Genomic DNA, 19,570 nt, shown 5'->3' with positions numbered 1-19,570 from the left:
GACAGTCAAGGAAGCAACAAAACATTCACACCTTGAGCTTTGATACCCTCTTTTGTGTAAAGCTGGTCTGTTCAAAACCACCTGGAGATGTGCTGCTTTTGTCTGGGTTGATTTCAACTCTCTCTTCCTCGCTACCTTGTTAAGCTACAACAGTGAGCTCCAAGGAATGATGCCCTTTCTTCTCTTGCCCTGTAGGTATGGTGCTCCTCCAAGCTCATCCTTCACCTTACAACAGCTGTTTTTCTTGGTGAAATCTTCTGTTTGCTTTCATCTAACTTGATAAGGCAACTAATCTTATTGTGAGGTCACTCACTGTTAATTGTCCAAGTCCAGCAAAACAACTATTTCTGACCCTGGGCTTCCAAAAACCACTCAATGTTTTCACAGTGAAAATACTATGAATGCACAATGGTATTTGTGAATATTTAAAAACTGCGGAGTTCTGTTTCGATGGTGACGTGCAAGAACAAAGCGTATGATTTCAGACCTGGGCAACTCTCTAAAAAGTGGTTTACGAATGTGTGTTCTCAATTGAACTTGGCTCTCCGATGTTCCAAGGCTGTTTGAAAGGTTCTTGTTTTCCATGCTTTTTGGAAAGGTACGGTGTCCCTTCTGTCAATGCCTAGCTATTAGTTTTAATAGCCGCACTCCAAAGCTACAGTCAAAATGTGTATGTTACAGATTGCACAGAGTATCACTAGCAACAAGTAAATCAAAGCCACGGTAGGAAAAGTGCAAATAAAGGGAGTATGGTAGCACACCATTTTCAAACTGAAGGACACCGGCGTGGAAAAGACATGAGTAACCACCACGCCCTGCCACCCCCGAGGACACCGGCTCCGACTCCTGTGGAGCTGCTGCCCACCGAAGCTCCGGCCCTGCGCAAACGGACATGTCTGGCCATGCGGGCTCCCGCGGAGCGGCCCCGGCACGGGGCGGTGCGCAGCAACACGCGCCCTTCCCGACGCCCAGCTGCAGCCCCGCGCCACCGGCAGCCGCCGGGCAGGGACAGGCCGGCGGCGGTGGATCAGCTGGGGGCTGCCGGGGGCACCGTGCCCCCCCAGGCCGCCGCCCCCGCCCCCGCCGCGGCCCGGGGCCGCCCGCCCCGTCCCTGATTGGGCCCGCGGGAGGCCCCTCCCGCCGGGCCCCCGCCCGCCCGGGCGGCCCCGCCGCCGCGCCGCGCCCGCTCCCCAAATACACCTTTGCGGCGCCGGGGAGCGGCAGCGGCGCCCTGAGCCCAGAGCCCCTCCGCGGGGCTGCGCGGCCGCGGGCAGCCCTTGCGCCATGGTGAGTGAGCGACGCCCGGGGCGCGGAGCGGGGCGCGGAGCGGAGCGGAGCGGCGCGGAGGGGAGCGGAGCGGAGCGGGGAGCGGCGGGGACCCTGGACAGCGCTGGGCCGGGGCGCCCGGCCGTGCCCGCGGGGCGCTCGGCCCGAGGCCGGGGCTGGAGCTCTCGCCCGGCGGTGTGGGGCTGGGCCCCGGGATCGGGGGAGGGGGGCGCGGGAAGCCCCCTCCCCGCAGCACCCCCAGCCCCGCTTGCACCGTGCCCTCGCCCAGATATGGTCTGGAGCGATATATGTCGCGATCGGGGGCTGGGAGCCGAGCTGGGAGCTCGCTGAAGTCCGCAGCCACGAGGGTACTTCGGCCGCCTTTGTGCATTGTGAGGCTTTCTAAGAATTTGCTCACTGCCACTGCCCGTCAGGCTAGTGAAACCCACGCAGACTAGTTTCACTGCATTATACTTAGGTAAGGTTTCTTATCGGGTTTTCAGAGTAATTCATATCATTGCACTGGATAAATTAGACACAAACCTGATATTTAATCACATGCTTGATGCTCTAACAATAACTTCATTTTTGCATTTGTTATTCCAATTCTTTTCCAATAAATGAAATCCCAACCTGTGTTGTATTTATTATGATTGGCAGTTTGCTTTTTCAGTCGATTTTCTCAGCTCCACTCTTCTATTTTTTCAAGACTTCAGGCTTGTAATTCCTTTTCTGAGTGGATAGAGTTGTTTCTGTGGCTAAAGTTCAGCGACCATTACTAGCCTTGTCCTACTAGTCCCTTTACAAAATCATCTCTGTGTATAAACATGAGAGACTTGAAAAGTTTCTCCCTCGTATGTAAAGGAGTACTTCTATTATTTTGTGTACTCTCCTAACCTTGATCTAATGCTGCTCCTAAAATGGCTCTATTTTTAGAGCAGGTCGCTTGTTCTGTGTATGTAGTGAGATGGCTTTCTAAGTTCGAAGGGTGAATAACAGGAAAAAATTCCTAAGCAAGGAGGCAGTATTACCAAAATTGAGTATTACAGTGAAATGAACTGTCTGTAATGCTGTATTTGGGCTATGCACTTTCACTGGACTACAGGTTACACTGTGCTGCATACGGGTTGGTCTAAAGAGAAATGGTAAGACTTTTGATAGTTGAAAACCTAGTAGGAAATAATAAATTTTTATTCACTCAGATTTTCCATTGTGAAGCCTCAGAATACAGAGTTACAGAAGAATGTAACGGACCAATTTTTCATAACAAGTCTAAGAGTTTAATTATCTTTCCATGAATAGAACAAGTGTTTTACTTATTTGGAAATGGTGTAATCTTATAGTTTTTCCTAAGACAAAACTCCCAATGGAGTCAATCCCTTTTCTTGTAGTTATAATTAAGATGATTCGTTTCCAAACTACAGAAAGTAGGTGCAAGGAAGCATACGCTTTAAATCACATAAATAGGTCTGCTGCTTTTCTAGGGTTAGGAACAAAAGGTGGTGGCAGCCCAGCTGGAAAAAGATTCCAGTAACAGCCTATTTTACATAATTATTCAGCGAAGTTAAGCAATTTAAGCAACCAGAGAATGTGTGCAAATGTGTTACAAATGCAAGCATGGGAAGTTCTCTTGATTGTAGAGAAGTTTCTTGCTTGGATTGTGTCGCTCTGGGGCACTACATATGGCCATACATTCTGCAGCTCTGATGACTATTCTCTTTGTTTTGCCAATAGCAAGAACCTTAAATGAACTAGATGATTGTAAGGAAGCATGAGGAATGCCGTCATGCTGATATAAAAGACTTCATGCTCCACGTTCTCAGAAGAGAAGAGCAATTACTGAAATCATGCTGATCTAAAGCAGGCAGGAAAAGTAAGGAAGGAGAAAGAAGGAAATCACATCTTGAGATCTCTTGATTGTATTTTTTTTCTGTGGAATTATGTAGCTTGCAGCTATTATGAGTCATGACACTGCAAGATCATGAGGCAAACATTGGAGGAGAAAGTAAGGAATTTAATTCTACAGGGGGCTTTTTACCCTTTTTTGACTATCAATAAAATGGCTCACCATCCTCCCTCCCACTTGTTCACTTGCTGAGTATTCACTTAAATTATTCAATTAAGTTTTTGATGAACCATTAAAAACGAGAATTCAAGATTAGTCTTTAATGTCGTGTCCATAAAAGTAAGTACTAAAGTCTTGTATATTTGTCTTATCCTGATTAATGTTTTCTTTAAAAAATCTGTCTTTAACCATTCTATGACAGTCTGTTTCAAAACAGATCCCACAGTGAAAGCAAAACATAAGTAACAGTTTATAACAAAATATAATACTCAAAACATCAGTAGCAGTCAAAACCTGGTTATGTCATGTAATAAAAGGTAAAATATCACAGCCATTATGAAGATAAATGCCATCCCTCTGTTTGAAATTCTAAAAAAATACAGAGACTCAAAACAAGCTATCCAAGAAGTCAAGGTAGAGTTTGTAGCACATACAGCTATTTTCCTTTTAACTGAAATGAGTTGTTAAACCAAAAGATGTTGTAAATTATATCTTACTTTAAAAAAAAAACCAAACAAAACAAGCACCTCAGTAATCTAAGGAAACAGACACAACATTCTAAATTATCAACAAGGAAGTATGTATTAGAAGGTACTGGCTGTATTTTGTATTTACTCTGTAGACAAGCAGCAAGTTTCTTTTTTTTATATACAAACTTATTTAAGAAAGTTCAGTATAGGTAAAAAGAAGTGTTTCAGAATAGTTATTGGAAACTACAGGATGCATTTTAAGGAATTTTGGGGTAATGATATTTAGAAATCATTACACTTCAGCTTGCACATTTTATTAGCAAATGAAAACTGAGCTGTGTAGAGCTGCCATTAGAGTTTCTTTGCTGGAATTCCTTGCACATTTTGTACTATTTTGTTTATAAAGATCTTTGTTGTCTATATGTTTATTAAAACTCACAGCATTTATTTAGAAGCTTAGCATTGCAATTAAGATATTTAGCCCTTGAAATTTAAATAATCTCACATTTGACATCACTTTGAATATTCTTTCCAGCATGTTTTGAGCATCTGAGATATGGCTGTAATATATATGATACTTATTCAGCAAGTCTTGCATGACTGGTTGTACCAGGAGTAGAGATACAGGTTTATCATTGAACAGTTACTATATTTTTAAGTCAGTGTTCAGGGCATAAGTATTTATTCAAGAAAGCAACAGTCTTCAGGACATAATATTAGTATCTATTTAATTTAAAAATTCCAGTACGATTTAAGCACGTGCATAAACGGGCTAGGGCTTCTGGCTAGGGCATAAACAATGAGTTTTTTTCTTGTAATAAATGCAGAAAAATTTGCTAGAGACAGCAGGTTTTTTATAAGGTTTTTTTTGCTTATAGATTCACCTGCTATGAAACAGTTTAAAAGACCATGTTAATATCTTTAATGAAGCCTTTTACTTGTAACACAGGTTATTGATTGCTACTCCTTTGGTAACACGCTGTTCTTCCAGTTTTTTGGTTGTCTTACTGAGGTGATGCCACTTTTAGGTCAGTGCTAGTGTTTCCTCGTCATTTTGGCTCCTCATTTATGGCCTGTAGCTCCTACAGAATGCTTATGTATTTTTGTAGATGCGGAGTCTGCAGAAAGCTGACATCTACTCCCTTTTCGTAGGAGTGCAGGTTTCACTGCTGCTTCATAACCTAAGTCAGAGCAAAAGGGGTTCTCTAGGGATTAACTCTACTTCACCATAGAGAGACTTCATCAAGTCCTCTTCATTGCTTCAGACCCCCAAGTAAAGTTGAGCTTTAGGGTTTCCACAAGCCTTTGGAAGAATTTCACCCACAGTGAGCACAGTCTTTTGTGACGTTCAGTTGCACTTATTTTTCATTCATATTTCCTATTATATGATAGCTTTGTTCAGTGGAATCAATGCCCTTGCTAAGAATATTACTGCTTTCATATTTAACTGTGGAGTATTTTAACTAACATTCTCATTTGACTGAAATGCCCCCTTCTGTGGTTCAGACCCTCATTGCTACTTTTAGGCACACCCTCCCCACTCCTTGAACTTGGCTTGAACTTGTGGTAGCTATTATTCTTGATTTTACTGCTCTGACTCTTTAAATTAGTTCCTTTGTGTTACTTAAAGCCAACTTTGGAATTGATTTTCTTATTTCATATTCATACTAGAAGTAGCTGTTCCAAGAGAATGGTGCTCTGCTAGTAAAGTATTCAAACAAGCCATCTCCTCATGCAAGTGAGCACAGTAGGCTGATTTCTTACAGGCAACACACTAAGCCTATTTGGTAATCAAGTTGTGACCTTACGTATTATTTCTGAGAGAGTACTTTTTTCATAAGACCCCCTGTCTGGAGCCTCTGTGCATATGATCTGCCTGAATGTGAGTGGAATGCTCTGCTGTCACTGCTTGAGTGCCAAGGCCACGTTTTCTCTGCCCTAGGGCCAGGGGGAAAATACCTAAAGACTTACATCTCAGCATGGGGCTGTGGGGCACAGAGCTGTCTGAAACCCTCTCTTGAGACTGTTTGGCTATGCCTTGCACTTTACGCATGGCTATGCCCATTGATTGTTTCAGCCAAATCCATATAGAAAATAGGTCAGCCATGCAGTGGCTCAGGAAGAGAGCTTTAGTTGTGTGGGTTGCAATCTAGAAAGCAGTGTGTGTGCACCATCATGGAGGAGGCTGGAACCAGTTCCAAAGATTTTATCAAGCATTGAGGAATCTAGTTCTTAGATGGCTATTTGTATTAGAGAGTTGCGGGGAATATCCCATGCAAGTCATCCAGTTGTTTCAGTGTGAGTAAAAATTTCTTACTATAAGGCAATGTGCTAAATAAAATCCTTTGATTATTTTCTCCTCCACAAATGGAAATTGAAAAAAATGAAGTAAATCTCTTCCTCAGCCCTGTTCTAAGGTATTCAGAACAAAAATGTATCATTCCTTTGGGGAAAATATATTTTGTGGGGATCCTCCTGGTGTAATTCTAGAATGTCATCAATTCCAGAGGGTGCGGTAAAACTTGTGGTTTCTGTGGTGCCACAGACAGTAGTTGCTTCTAAACTCTCCAGTTTTAATGAATAATAGCACAGTTATTTTTTGAGATCCCAGAAACAGGTTTCTCTATGGTATATTAGGCAGGAGTATGATGAGTGCCTTTCTAATGCTGACCAAGGTAAACCTGTGTTTAATTTCATTTTAACCTTGTGTTACACTTGACACTTGGTACAGATGGAGACTGATAAAAGTTCTTCAGGGAAAGCTGATTTCCCTCCTCGGCAAATACAGAAACCCTTCACAGATGAAAGAGCATGAGTAAAAGGCTGACTACAATGGAAGAACACCTCAGCAAGATTTCTAGTTTGTTGCTTGGAAAAATTTGCATTTTGCATTTGCTCATAATTATTTCTGTGATTTGAAAGCACAAGACAATATATCCAGTTGCTGTCTTCTGGTTAATAGGGAGGGGTGTCTGCTTATATTAATAGCTGTGTGGCTCCCTAGTCCTGACTGCAGGCACCCTGGAGCCTTAAATACTCATTGCAGTTCCTGTTTTAAATAGCACTGCTAAAAATGGCAAAATTTCCATGTCTTTGGAGAAAGCATGCATCAATCTAACTTTAAATTTCCTTTTTTTTTTTTTTTTTTTTTTCTGAAACTGTCTTCATAGTTGTCTGTTTGCACTGGCAAGTTTAGAGTGCAAAACCACTTGCCTCATGTTGAGAAATACATTTGGTGGATTGATCAACTGTTCAAATTTTGATGAAAACATAGCCATTAGTCCATAGAATTCACAGAGCGTATTTAGAGGTAGGATTTTAGAATTTCCACATGGGAAGAATGGTATGAATGGAAGGATAGTCTTGTAGCTTAAGAAAATTATCAAGGCCTTTGATCAATGTGGAACTGATTTTTTTTTCTCAAAAACTTCATGAAATCATGACAGGAATAAATACAATTAACTTTAGATCGAATTAAATGCTTATTTTGATGCAGTTAAAGTTAAAGGTTCCCAAACAGGTTGCATGATATTAATAAAACCAGCCAAGAGGAAATGCCTTTCCTAGAAGCAATTACAGAGCCTTCAGAAAGGAGAGAATGAAGTTAAACCTAGTGTGTGTTAGGCATGAAGCTGTAGGGTGAGGTCACCCTCCTTTGTTCTTCTTTTATATACAGCACCTACACCCTTTTATGAATCCTACCTGCAAAATCTATTTTAATTTCACTTGTAGAAATGTGCAAGGGTTTCAATCCCCATATTTATTTTTAAAATCTGGATGCAAATTTTTATAAGGTTTGACCTGAGTTTTGTAAATTACTCAGATCTACTAACCTCTTGGCCAAAAAAAATGTGTGCAGCTCTGTTCAGGAGATCTGGATTCACTTAGCTCAGCTGCAGTCTTTCTTTTGTGATTCCCAGCATGCCTTATTTCCCCACTTCTAAAAGAAGCATCATAACGCTTCCTTTCATATCCCATTTTTCTGTCTTAGCTATTCAGAGGACAAACCCTTCAGGTCATACATAATCTTTTACTGTATATTTGTGTATGGCCCTGATCTTAATTTGGACCTTCTGGGAGGTTGAAATAAACAAAAATAAACATCTAGCAACAGCGATAGAGAAAAAGCATAATGCAAGGTCACATTGACACAATTTCTCTGCTGAGCAACCTGCCCAAGGATGAACTCACCAGACAGAAGATTAAAGACCAGTATTTGAGTTTAAGCAAAGGCTCCATAAGAATTTTCACAGTGACCAAGTATCAGTCTGTCTCACTGACTGAATGGTGGCCTACATGAATGCTAAAAGGTAATGAAAGTGTGCCCTTCCCAGACAAAAACATTTGGTTGTGTGGTGGCAATGAAATAGCATAGAGGAGACCAGTCTTTCAGTCATGAGTTAGGTATGGTTTGCAAAACATTTTGGTAGTCAGAGGCAGAGACTACATTTGTAGTTTGACACTGAAAATCTACAGCTGGTCTGAAAATGCGTATCGATTTAGATCAGCTCTGCACTTACTGCATGTCATATGCTCCAGATCCGTGGGAGATGCATATGTGGAAAAAGTCATTGACCATACCAATGGTAGATTTTAGAACCAACAGAGTCATAGTTTAGTCAAAGTTTAAAGTGTGCAACTATACCATGCATGAGATAGTGGTGGGCATAATGACAGAGTAATTATTCTCTTAGAAGATTAGAGACTGGAACTAGCAAATACCAGTAAAAAATGTTTTTAACTGTTGGTTAAAATAATACATGAAATGTGGTATCATGATATCTTCCTTCCAGTGTCTCTTTGAAAATAATTTGCAGTTCTAAGCAATACTTTCTAAGCAAAAAATATGTTTAAATGATAGAGGGGAGTTAAAAGGGAAAAGTATCTTCTCAAATAGGCTTTGAAGCGGTGAAGAGCAAGGAATACCGATGGAATACAGGATTATGATTTATATGTAGCAAGAGCTAAAAAAGAACATCCATCCCTGCCCATGTTGTGGGCAGATTTTTGTTAGCAATAAATTGAAATAGGGAATGAATAAGGTAAGAAACTGAAATGAGAGCAGTAGTGGCAGAAAAGCATCTAATGGGGTTGCTGTATTTTTAAAAAGAAGTTAGGTTTTATTGCAGTTGCTGTAATGTACTGTATTGTAAATGCCTGGTCCATCTAATGCTGGAATAAACCTGCAAAAAAAGGCAGTTTAAGCAAGTATTTATATAACATATCCTTGCTGTTTTCTTTCCCAACTGTTACTCTACAACCATGGAAAACACTCACAATCTTTAGTAAAATATTAATAAATGCATTCAGATCTTTAATGCTAAACTTAGGTTTGGTACTCTGTCTTTCAGCAAAGAAGCTGCATTACTTAGGAATGCAATCCCGTTGTCAGTTTAATATATTATGGGCAGTGTGGGAATTAGATGCCTGTTATAAACAGAGTTGAAAACCCAGAACAAAGGTTTACAACATGAATATTCTGCAAAGATACTTGTGATGCTGTGAGAACTTCATTTCTCCATTGTCACAGCATAAAGTTAGTGCTTTTGTCTCATTCAAACTTGCCAGGTACAAATATTTAAAACAAATGTTTTGAATTTTCAACATCACCTAAACTGTAAGCAGAAATGTCAAAGTTCTGACCCTTTGTAAATTATACACAGTGCAGCAAGCTTTCTGTCCTCCCTGTTTTTTTTTTTTACCTGCTGAGAGTGCACACTCCGCAAGACTCATGGTGCTTCTGGATGCTCCAGAATATCAAAAGGCTTAAAAAAATACTGTGTTCATCTTGGCAGGAAATTCTTCATGAAAGCGATACTACCTGTCTTTATCCTTAGACTTAGGTCTCTGGTTGTATCCTCTAGAACTCATGCCTCTCATTCCCTCCCTCTACCCCAACTATACACATTGTCTCTCAGCCTTTTCATCATGGAATTTCTACATTTCTAGAAAAAGGGAGAACTTTCTATGTAGCATCCTCTTTCTGTGCACATACACAAAACACAGATCTGGAACCTATTATTTGTTATGGGATTTCTTTTACCAAGAACCCGGTTAACAAATTTATCTTTCCAGTCAGAGGAGCATTTCTTTTCAGGATAATATTGAAATGACATTCAGAACCTATTTGAAGTACTCCTCTGAGTACATATGGACTTGCTAGGGCCACAATTTGATTTTGGTTCATTTTTAGGTTTTCTCCCACAGTTCACTGTCCAGTCTCTCTGGCCTTTCTTCTCTGAAACAGCTGAACTGTTTTCTGTGTTGGCTTGGAGCTACTATTCACAGCACCAGAATACAAAATAGCAAGTTGGAGACGTCCTATTATCTGGCCCCATTTTTGAAATGAACATGGTTTCTTAATATAATGAAAACAACAGGTGTTCAGTGGTGGGTGCCCATTTTACAGGTTTAGAAAACAGCACATACAAAGTGGTTGCTCTTTAACATTTTGGTGGGAAATAGTACTTGAACGGCCTTTGGTGTGGGACAGGTCCTACACTAAAAGTGGGTGTTACGGTATCTGGGTAGTTTATCTGTCATTGCACAAGCTGAGGTGTTGAGACAAAGATGTTTATCAATTACAGTCGATACTAGTTTTGGTTCTCAGTGAAGTAAAACTGAGATTACCCCATTAACCTCAGTAAAGACAATGCAGCCAAGATCCTCTACAGTCATTGCCTGCCACTTCAGGGTTCAGATTTCAGCCTTCATGGGTGACTGGCACTTAATGTCTATTGGTCAGCCGTGATTTCCACATGCCTATCTGCTGCTACTTCTTTGTATCTGATGCTCTCATTTGGAGCCCCAGCCTCTAGAGCAAAACTCTCAAGCTGTGTTCCATGCTCATTTTGCCTGAGGACTGAAACCCAAAGACTCCCAGCACTGAAGCGTAAATTGCCACACCTTGAAATAAGAACTGAGTGCTGTGACAGTTTCTTACCTTCTGTGGTGGCACAACGGGAGGAAGGTCTGGCTTGCAGTTACTGGTGATTGCTGACACTGGTGCACTGTCATGCTGCCTCACTGGAATGCAGGTCAGGACCTTCGTGGAAGCCAGGTAAGTAGTGCTTCCATCCTGGGATCTCAGATGCCTGTGCAGGTATTTCAGAAGGCCTGATGGAAAGAGAAAAGAGGTTTCTTACAGACATTCTGTAAAGAGAAGTGAAATATCTGTAAAAAATAAAATGTAAAACTCTGAAATTTTAAATCAGTAACAATGTGTCTGGCCTTTAACTTACAAATTAGTGCCATTTAAAACAAAATACTGGAAAATAACATATGACATGTCCAAGTCTAGAAAGTTTTTACTTCTTTATTAACACAGGGTAACCTCATTAAACAATGCAGCAAAACAAGGTATGTCACTCCCTGCCTCCCATTTGATGCTAGTGAGGCAAAGCACTGAAACTAGAAATTGGATCTTGGCAGCCAAATCAGGGCGATAAACATGTATCCTTCTTTAATTGTGCAACACAGTTGATTGAAACAGAAACTGCAACTACCACAAAAAAAAATTCCCCTAAAATCTAAAATACTGCTGAAAAGCTCCTTGATATTATAATTTCAACATTTTCTGTAGGCTATACTGACAGATTACAGAAAAATTATTCACATAAGTAGCCGCCATACTTCAGTGGTTTTGTAGTAGAGGAAAAGCAATGCAACAGTAAGAGAACTGTCCGTGCCTTTGCAAATTGTTTTGTTCTGTTGCCCATGTTTTCCTTCTTTCTTATGGATTTTTAATCCTTATGTCCTTCTATAGGCTTACTTCTCTACTTTCTTTTGTTTTTAACTCCTTGCTCCTTTATTCTGTCTGTATCTCCCTTCTCTCCTTTTTATCTCTCACATAATAAAGAACTGCAGATATTGCAAAATAATGCTACAGTAAGTGAGAAAAACTATGCTCAGAAATGGAACAAAGTTTTGATCTTTCAGACTTTGGTAAGAATACTGTGACGTTAACATTGTTGCAGTCAATGCAGTTACACAGGTTGTGAGATGAAGAATCGTGGACAGTTCTAGATACCCTACCTAGAATAACTCCAGGAAGATTACCCCGTGATTTATACAATGCACAAAGTTTGGGTTCTGTATCACAGAAGCATGTTTGTTTGGATGACAAACATATTTTTTGGTAAGAGTTTTTCATACGATTCTCGTCTTTTGGAAGATCCAAGTCTTTGGCTAAATCATCTCCCTTGTTTTATGGAAAAATTATCTGCATTTTCCCAATGAGACAAAGACCTGAGGGTCTTGCCTAAAAAGTCACAAAAGTTTGTGAGAAAAGTAGCAGGAGAATCCTTATGGTTAAAATACATTTAATTTACATCCATATTTAAACCCTGAATTTGTACCTCAAATTAGAGCCAATGATTGGTACATCCAGTCAGAGATTCTGCAGTGTTCTTTGTTAACCCTTCTTGGATTTCCATTCCTCCAAATCTCTTAATCTGTTTAATCTCCATTAATCTGAAATGCCTGCCACAGAAATCAGTGAATTTCATTGGAATTTACAGGCATTTAGAGCTGAGCATATGTTTCTGTGCCAGTCTGTGCCTAGCACTCTGGCACTAAAATATCCAGAACTGAAGTAGACACTAGAGTTTCAAAAAAGCTGGATGACATTTTTTTATTTTTGTGGGATTTAATATTCAATTTTGATACTGTTACAAGAAGCTGCAATTCAACAGTTAATGCACTTGAATCAGTATAATGCATGGTTTGAAACATGCTAAATCTTTCTAAATGCATCTGTTATAACTGGGGGATCAGTGCTGACTGAGGCTTCTATTTGATAATATTTTTTAGCTATAAGGATGGATCTTTCCTCTGTTGTTTAGCACTACTGAAGGTTTGAAAAAGTAGCATATATGTCATGTATCTTCCTTTGCATCATGATCAATGCCTCAATGATCCTCTGATTTTCACTGAAAATATTAATAAAACAAGCTACATTTTAATAATGACTTGATAAATTTCTTTATAAAGGGTCTCACATTTCTAGATATGAATAACCTAGATTTCTTCTATAGTCTGTCCCACACATTTTTTTTCGTTTTTAAATAGATGTGTCAAAGTTGAAGAACCCATAAATATTTTCAGTTTATTCTTCTGCAGGGCCACATTTTCACATCAGTCTTTACATCAAACTGCCACCAAGGCCCAGGAGAAGTTCCACATATAGAGTATGTGGTGAATACAGCAGTTATCTCTGAGTTAGTTTTGCATGCTGCCTTCTCCCTGCTGCTGTCATTTGCATGTGCTGACTTCTCCTATGCAAAAGTAATCTGAGAAACACTGTGCAATTTGATTTCTTTCACATGCTTAAAAGTAGAATAAATGGAACGGAAGGATTTGAAAGATCAGTAGCTGTGATAACTCCAGCAATTGCACTGGAGACAATAACAAGCATCACAGATTGAACATTCTACAGGAAGTCAAAGTCCGCCTCTTGATTTTTAGTTTTGTTACAGAGGTGGTATACACTAATAGCCTGGTGTTAGTCATCAAGTGCATATTTACTGTGATTAATTAACAACATTAATTTCTCTTAATACCACAGGTGCAAACTCAGTATTTCACAAAACATCTCATCTTTACCTTGCTTTATCATTTTAGTGAAAAAAGAAGCCTGTGTTTTTAACGACAATATAAATTCACATATTTACCATATTTACCTAGCTTTCTCTGCTTTAAATGCATATCTTCTGTATTTTCCAGAAGAGTATTAGAAAGCAACTAAGTGATATACGCAAGGAAACTGGTATTGTATTCTTAGAGCTTTCAGTCTCACAAGATGTGCTGATAGCCTTTGAAACTGTGCTTTTCAAAGGTAAGATCCACTGCTTTTGCATATTCACATCTTTTTTAAAATACCAGATTTTGAAATGGATGGGCTGTGAATAACTATAGCTGCCCATACATTGTGTGAAAAAATGACAAGCCAAGCAGAATAAAAAATGAAGGTACTAATGTGCTGTGCACATGGCAAAATCAGCAATTTCAATTATTTTCAACATGTTTTGTAGCAGAAACTGTCTGTAAGCATTTAATCGAAAAGGAAGGTGCCTCCTGGCCCTGCCCTGCAGATGCCATGGAAGAGAACAATTGGGAAAGTAGCTCATTTCTCCTCTTCTTCAGCGCTACTTTCTTTGCCATGAGCTCTAGCTAAAGCAGAATCAGTAGCTGCATGATGACTGTGAAAACACCTCTTCAGCCATCTATTCTGTTTGCATGCACATCTTTAGTCAATATTTTTTTTCCCTATCAGAAAAATTACAAGGACGTGACCTTGCTGCTGCAGGATAAACCATTTTGACTGCTTAGAAGTTCCTGTTACTAGCTTCCCATGTGTAGTTTTTAACTTTTCCAGAATCTCAAATGACCTCAGTTCTGTTTACCATCACATCTGCAAACCTACCTGCAAAAACCCAAAATGAAAAAAGTCAAGGCTGTATATTTTGCTTCAAAAATAAGAAAACATGCAAATCAGTATTTCTGTGACAACAGTCACAGACCTGTTAGGTTTAATCCTATTCCTGCTATATCCAGAAACCTGATATTGACTTCAACGGGAGTTGGCATGAAGTGCTTAACTGTGAGTAAATATGAAAGGTAGTTGTCAGTGATTTTCAGTGTGAAAATGATTTTATAGATACTGTAAACAGAAGTGGCAGGTGGCAAATAGTCAGAAAACTCTGCAATTGAAGTCTACTAATGAAACACTTTGCTTTCTACAGACCTATTTTTCAAACAGTTTTCAAAGATCTGTAGAGTTCAGGGAAGCTTTTAGTACTTTTATTTATAAAATTTGCTCTTCATTATAATTTAAAGCTGTGAACACAAATGGAATATTTAACCATATGCACTGTTATAAAACACTACAATCAATGTTTTATATTACTCTACAGTGCTCCAGTGTCTTTGGGAAAATAACAATAATGGTATTTATGCCAACCTATGTGTCAGTTGTGTAAACAGTTACCCACATTCAATTTCAATTAGATGCATGTACCAGTCTCAGCAAGATGAACGTCTTTGAAGAAGTAGGAGAATTATTTTATAATCTCTGAAGATGCTTCACAGTTAATCCAGACCATGGTTCTCAAACAGGAAGTTACTTCATGTATTAGAAATTTGGAATTTTTAAATAGTTTATTGTTTCATTTATTATAGAAGATGCAGCAATCCTGGCTAAATCATGAATACTAGTTAAAAATTTCAGTAAAAAATAGTATGATATTAAAAGTTACTAGATTTCAGTCTTATTACAAATAATTACAATTATTTTTTACTTTCCTTGCCCCTAAAAATTTTTTTGATCTATGAACTGAATAAAAATCAGATTTCGCAGACATTTGAAGTTAAAGGTCCAGTTAAATGAAAAAAGTTATATGCAGTGGTAAGTTTGAGAGATTCACCTGTAAGTAGACATTTGGAAAGAATCAGTAAGCACAACAATTGACAATTACTTCATATTCTAGAACCATAGCCCTTCTCCTTTTGTGGATTCTAATTTACATTCCATTGGCTATGGGCAAAACTTTGATCTTTACATTTAACTCCTGCTAACTGTCATGAAGACTGCATGTCCTCAGGACAAGTTTTAATTCTTGAAAATAAAGAGTTTTGAAGACATACATTTATTTATTAGCTTTCCTCTTATGATTTTCAGAAAAGTATTGTACTTTCACGGACTGCAAATGCAGACTAAATGCTATATTTAAAATATATTCCTTTAAAGTGTGAGAATAGTTCCCAGACACTTTGGATTGGTTTTAGTTTTGCTCGTCCTCACTGCAGCACCTCCTCTGTTTCAACTGTGTCCTCATCTGGGTACCCGGATCACTTGAGGTATCATCACTTATGTCAGTTCAATGAAAACCCAAAACAAATAATGTTGTGGTTACATACACCAGGTATGTTTCTAGTGTTTGTGAGGTATCTTTAGCTCTGCCTCAGGAAAAATGCCCATGAGCAACCAACCTTAAGAGTTCCACAGTGTGAGGAGGCTGGCATTTTTAGGGGTAGTATCTCCATCGTAAGTTGCTTAGCTCCATCATAAGATGCTTTGGACCAGGGCTCAGGGTGCAAGGATGTGCTCCAGCCAAGGGCTGCTGTTTCCACCTGAGTGTGCGAGGGGGGAAGCAGAGACTCGGCTGCTATGAGGCTGCCTGCTGCGCTTGCTAGGGAGTGTTTTCGCAGATAGGCTTTGACTCACAGGAAGAGAATATTTTTCCCACGCTATCTTCTCAGCATGCCTCCCTGTTATTTGGTTCTAGCATAGGAAAAATATTTACCCTATGAAAGTACATGTGATACTTAAAATGACAAATATATATTTTATAAGCAACATTTGGGAATCTGTCCTTCCTTTAGCTACATGCCAAAACATGGCTGCAGTAATTAGGGTTCCCCCTGTGCCTTTAATTGAAACCAGAGATGTGGCTGCAATATAACTTTCACATCTGGAGTCTGGGCTTCTCCCAGGGCTGTGTTTGGATCCAGGAATTTGCTTCAGGCCCTTAGAGGGAAATAAGTCAGTCACAAAACCATTATCAGAAATTCAGTGACGTTTAAGGTTTTTCCTGGTCTTTAAGAACACTGGTTTCTATATCAAGGTATAGAGCTTGGTGTTATTACACAAATGCTAATATTTTAAAGCAGCAGCTATGTCTGTCTCATGACCTTAAAATGAAACATATTAGCAGTTTTGAAGTTTACTTAGGTATTCCATGAAACTTATTTTCTGCTGATTACAATAGGGACAATATGCAAAAGTAGGTAACTTATTTTCTTCTCAGAAAACAAAGGTAATTATGTTCTTCATCTCCTGGCTTGGTAGCTGTCTAATGTTGCAGTAACACAGATCACAATCCATTCAGCTTGGAGCACAGAGGAAACACCTGGTTGTGTTTCTCTATTTCTTAAAACACTTCATAAAGAAAAAGTAGAAAGGTGAGGAAATTCCACATTATGTGAGGACAAAGTCGTTTTTGTAAGCAAGGTCTAGATTTTTAGTTTTCTCTAAGCAGTCGTATCGGACAGTGACTGGGATGAGTTACAACACTAAATTTGGATTTTCTAAAATGTTCAGACTGTTAAAATAATAATTGATTGCTATGATTTGTGTTATTTTATCATAGGCACTTTACTACCTTGTACTTAGCTTGGTAATCCTGCAATTCCACTGGATAGGTCAGTAAGTGCAGTGGTGTGCTGTGGCATTTCCTTACTATCCTTACAAGAGTATGCTGTGACTTACAGAAAAGTTTTGAGTATACTTCTCTTAGAAATAGCCTCAAACAGCTACGTCTGTCAGTGGGGTTCTCGACACTGGAACTGGGCATGCATAGCACACAATGGCGTTTAGTGCTTTGGAGAAAAAACAGTAAGACTACTCTAAAGGACTCTGGGGTACAGAGAGCTCAGAACTAGGGATGACTTGTCAGAAGGAAGGGTGGAAGTTTGGGGGAACAAGAAGAAAAGTTAAAGCCTGACAAAGCATATTCCTTCTGAGAGCTAGAGTGGAATTTGAGATTGCTGAATCTAGAGATTTCTTGGGTACCAGTAAATTATTGTGAAGTTCACTGTCCAATATGTCTCATCCTGATCTACAAAGAGGATAACAAGCTTTTCATCAGTTATTGCTTTTGCTGAAGTAGAAAAAATCTGTGCTGTGAAAGAGCCTAGAATCTTGCTGGAAAAAAAGGTACTACTTTTGTGTAAGTAAAGCTTATCTACATTATCTACACAAGGGCGATAATGATTTAGGATTGAACGGTCACCTGTATTTGGGGTTTCATAGAGCTCAACTCCTTGGCTTTGCAATTTTCCTTGTATAGAGTTATAGTCTTTATGCAATTTGGTCTGATTAATGTTTTAATTATGTTTGTGTTGCTGCTGCAGATTTAGAAATCCTATCCCTACAGTGCACTTTACCTAGTATGCAAGTTATACACGATACTGTTTTTAAATTATTCATGACACAGTTATCCTCAGGTAGGTTAGCAAATGTATTTACTGTGTTAATGACAGGACCAAATTGCTGAAAAGGGGTAAATGAGGCATCCTCAAATTCCAGTTGATGGGTTATTCTCTGACTGGGGATGTGCAGGAAAACATCTCAGTCCTCTTCAGAAGGGCACATCTTTTCCAAGATGTCCTCTACCTAAGTCAACAGTTGGCAGTTCTCTATTAGGCATCACTCAGTACCACTTAGAAATTTGTAAACGGGTTTGTCTGTCTCCTCCAGTTACTTACATCTTGTGCTTTCCAAAGCAGCAATACCCAAACAAATTAATGCTTTGAATGTGCATGCACTCTGAACATGTTTAAGTTAACAATGAAGCAGCCAAAGAAAGCTTACTTATTTGTACAGGATTTAATAAGACTAATAAATACTTACTTTGACTTTGTAAAAGATTAACTTACATATTGATGTGGACTTGAGCAATTTTCTCTATTTTAGAAGCCTTCTTAAAATCCTTGGAAACAGACAAATCACCAGGGCTTTGATTCTGTTGCTACACACAGCACTTGAAGTAGAAAAAATAAAGTGCCGATATTGCACTTCAGATTAATAAGACAAAATGATAGGATTTAGTTATTTTCCCTGTGTTTGGCTGCTGACAGGCACAACAGCTGAATCCGCAATGAGCTGCTACTGATAGGGTGATGATTACTAACCTGTCTTGCTAGAAGCTGATTGTGTTTTGTCTGTGCGTCAAAGTAACGGTTCCTGCCTTGCTCTGTGCAGGGGCCTACTGACTGGCAAGAGGCAAAAGGCAGTGATTTCTGAGTCCCACAAAGATTAGAGCTGAGTGGGAATTGCAAGCCTCCATCTTACATAAAGGCAAGACAGAAGTTAACAGCTGCTTCTGTTGAGGCAATGGCTCCCAGACCACACAGAGCTCCTGCAAGTGCTGCAATTATTCTCCTGCTGGAGAAAGCTAGATCCAGTCAGTGGTATCTTCTGACTGCTGCAAAACAAACTAATTTTTTTTTTTTTAATTCTTGTTCAACGTGCAGTAGTTCACCTAACAAAGTGATAAGTATGAATAAAAACAAACAAGTGACATTATAATATAATACCATATTCTGTCCTGCTCTGAGCAAAGGACTCTGCCTGTAATAAGAAAAAAGTATTTCATGTTGCTTCTATTTTTTGTGCCATGCCCATAAGCTAAGATTATAAACCACTTCTAGCTACTATTAACAAGTAGTATTGCTTAATTCTTATAAATGGCCATTTTAATATTAGGGGCTTTTACTGTATGATTGATTTATTGCACTGTATTTCATGGCACTGTCAAGGAAATGTTTAGCAGAGCAAAATACTCAGAAGCAACTAGTACAAATAAGCATATAGGAAGGCATTTTGGCTGGAAGACAAGTATAGATGTAAATATACAATGAAATGTTTGCACAGAGCATTTTGAGCACTGTTAAGTTACTCTCCTGCTATGACTATACTATGTAAAGTCATCTTCATTTCTGAGTGGCACAGTGCCATGTTGCATTCAGCCAGACACTGAATGAATTGCTTGCTTGTAGCTTGATCTCACAGCAGATTATTTAATTTTAGTTTTCAGTTTGCTTCCCAAGGTAAATATGACAGCAATTAATATGGCAGAGATGGAGAATTCACATTAAACACTGCTGCTCCCCTGGGATGAGCTCTCTTAAGCAAGTTTGGAGAGGAATTAAAATGAAAAACTTTTCCCATGTTTCCTCATGTTTCTTATTTTTTTGTTATGGTCAGAAA

The 19,570-nt window shown here is 39.1% G+C and overlaps 1 protein-coding gene across 1 annotated transcript in view; it reads left to right on the top strand.

The window, feature by feature from the left end:
* Positions 1 to 1,146: 1,146 nt before the first annotated feature.
* Positions 1,147 to 19,570, top strand: part of GUCY1A1 (guanylate cyclase 1 soluble subunit alpha 1) — a 36,436-nt gene continuing 18,012 nt past the window's right edge. The window contains exon 1 of the mRNA XM_074822965.1: positions 1,147 to 1,287. The gene's annotated coding sequence lies outside the window, so the exon portion shown is untranslated. The remainder of the gene's footprint in view (positions 1,288 to 19,570) is intronic.

The sequence above is a fragment of the Strix aluco genome, chromosome 4 (assembly GCF_031877795.1).
Source record: "Strix aluco isolate bStrAlu1 chromosome 4, bStrAlu1.hap1, whole genome shotgun sequence".
Lineage (NCBI taxonomy): Eukaryota > Metazoa > Chordata > Aves > Strigiformes > Strigidae > Strix > Strix aluco.
This window is presented reverse-complemented; position numbering and strand designations above follow the sequence as displayed.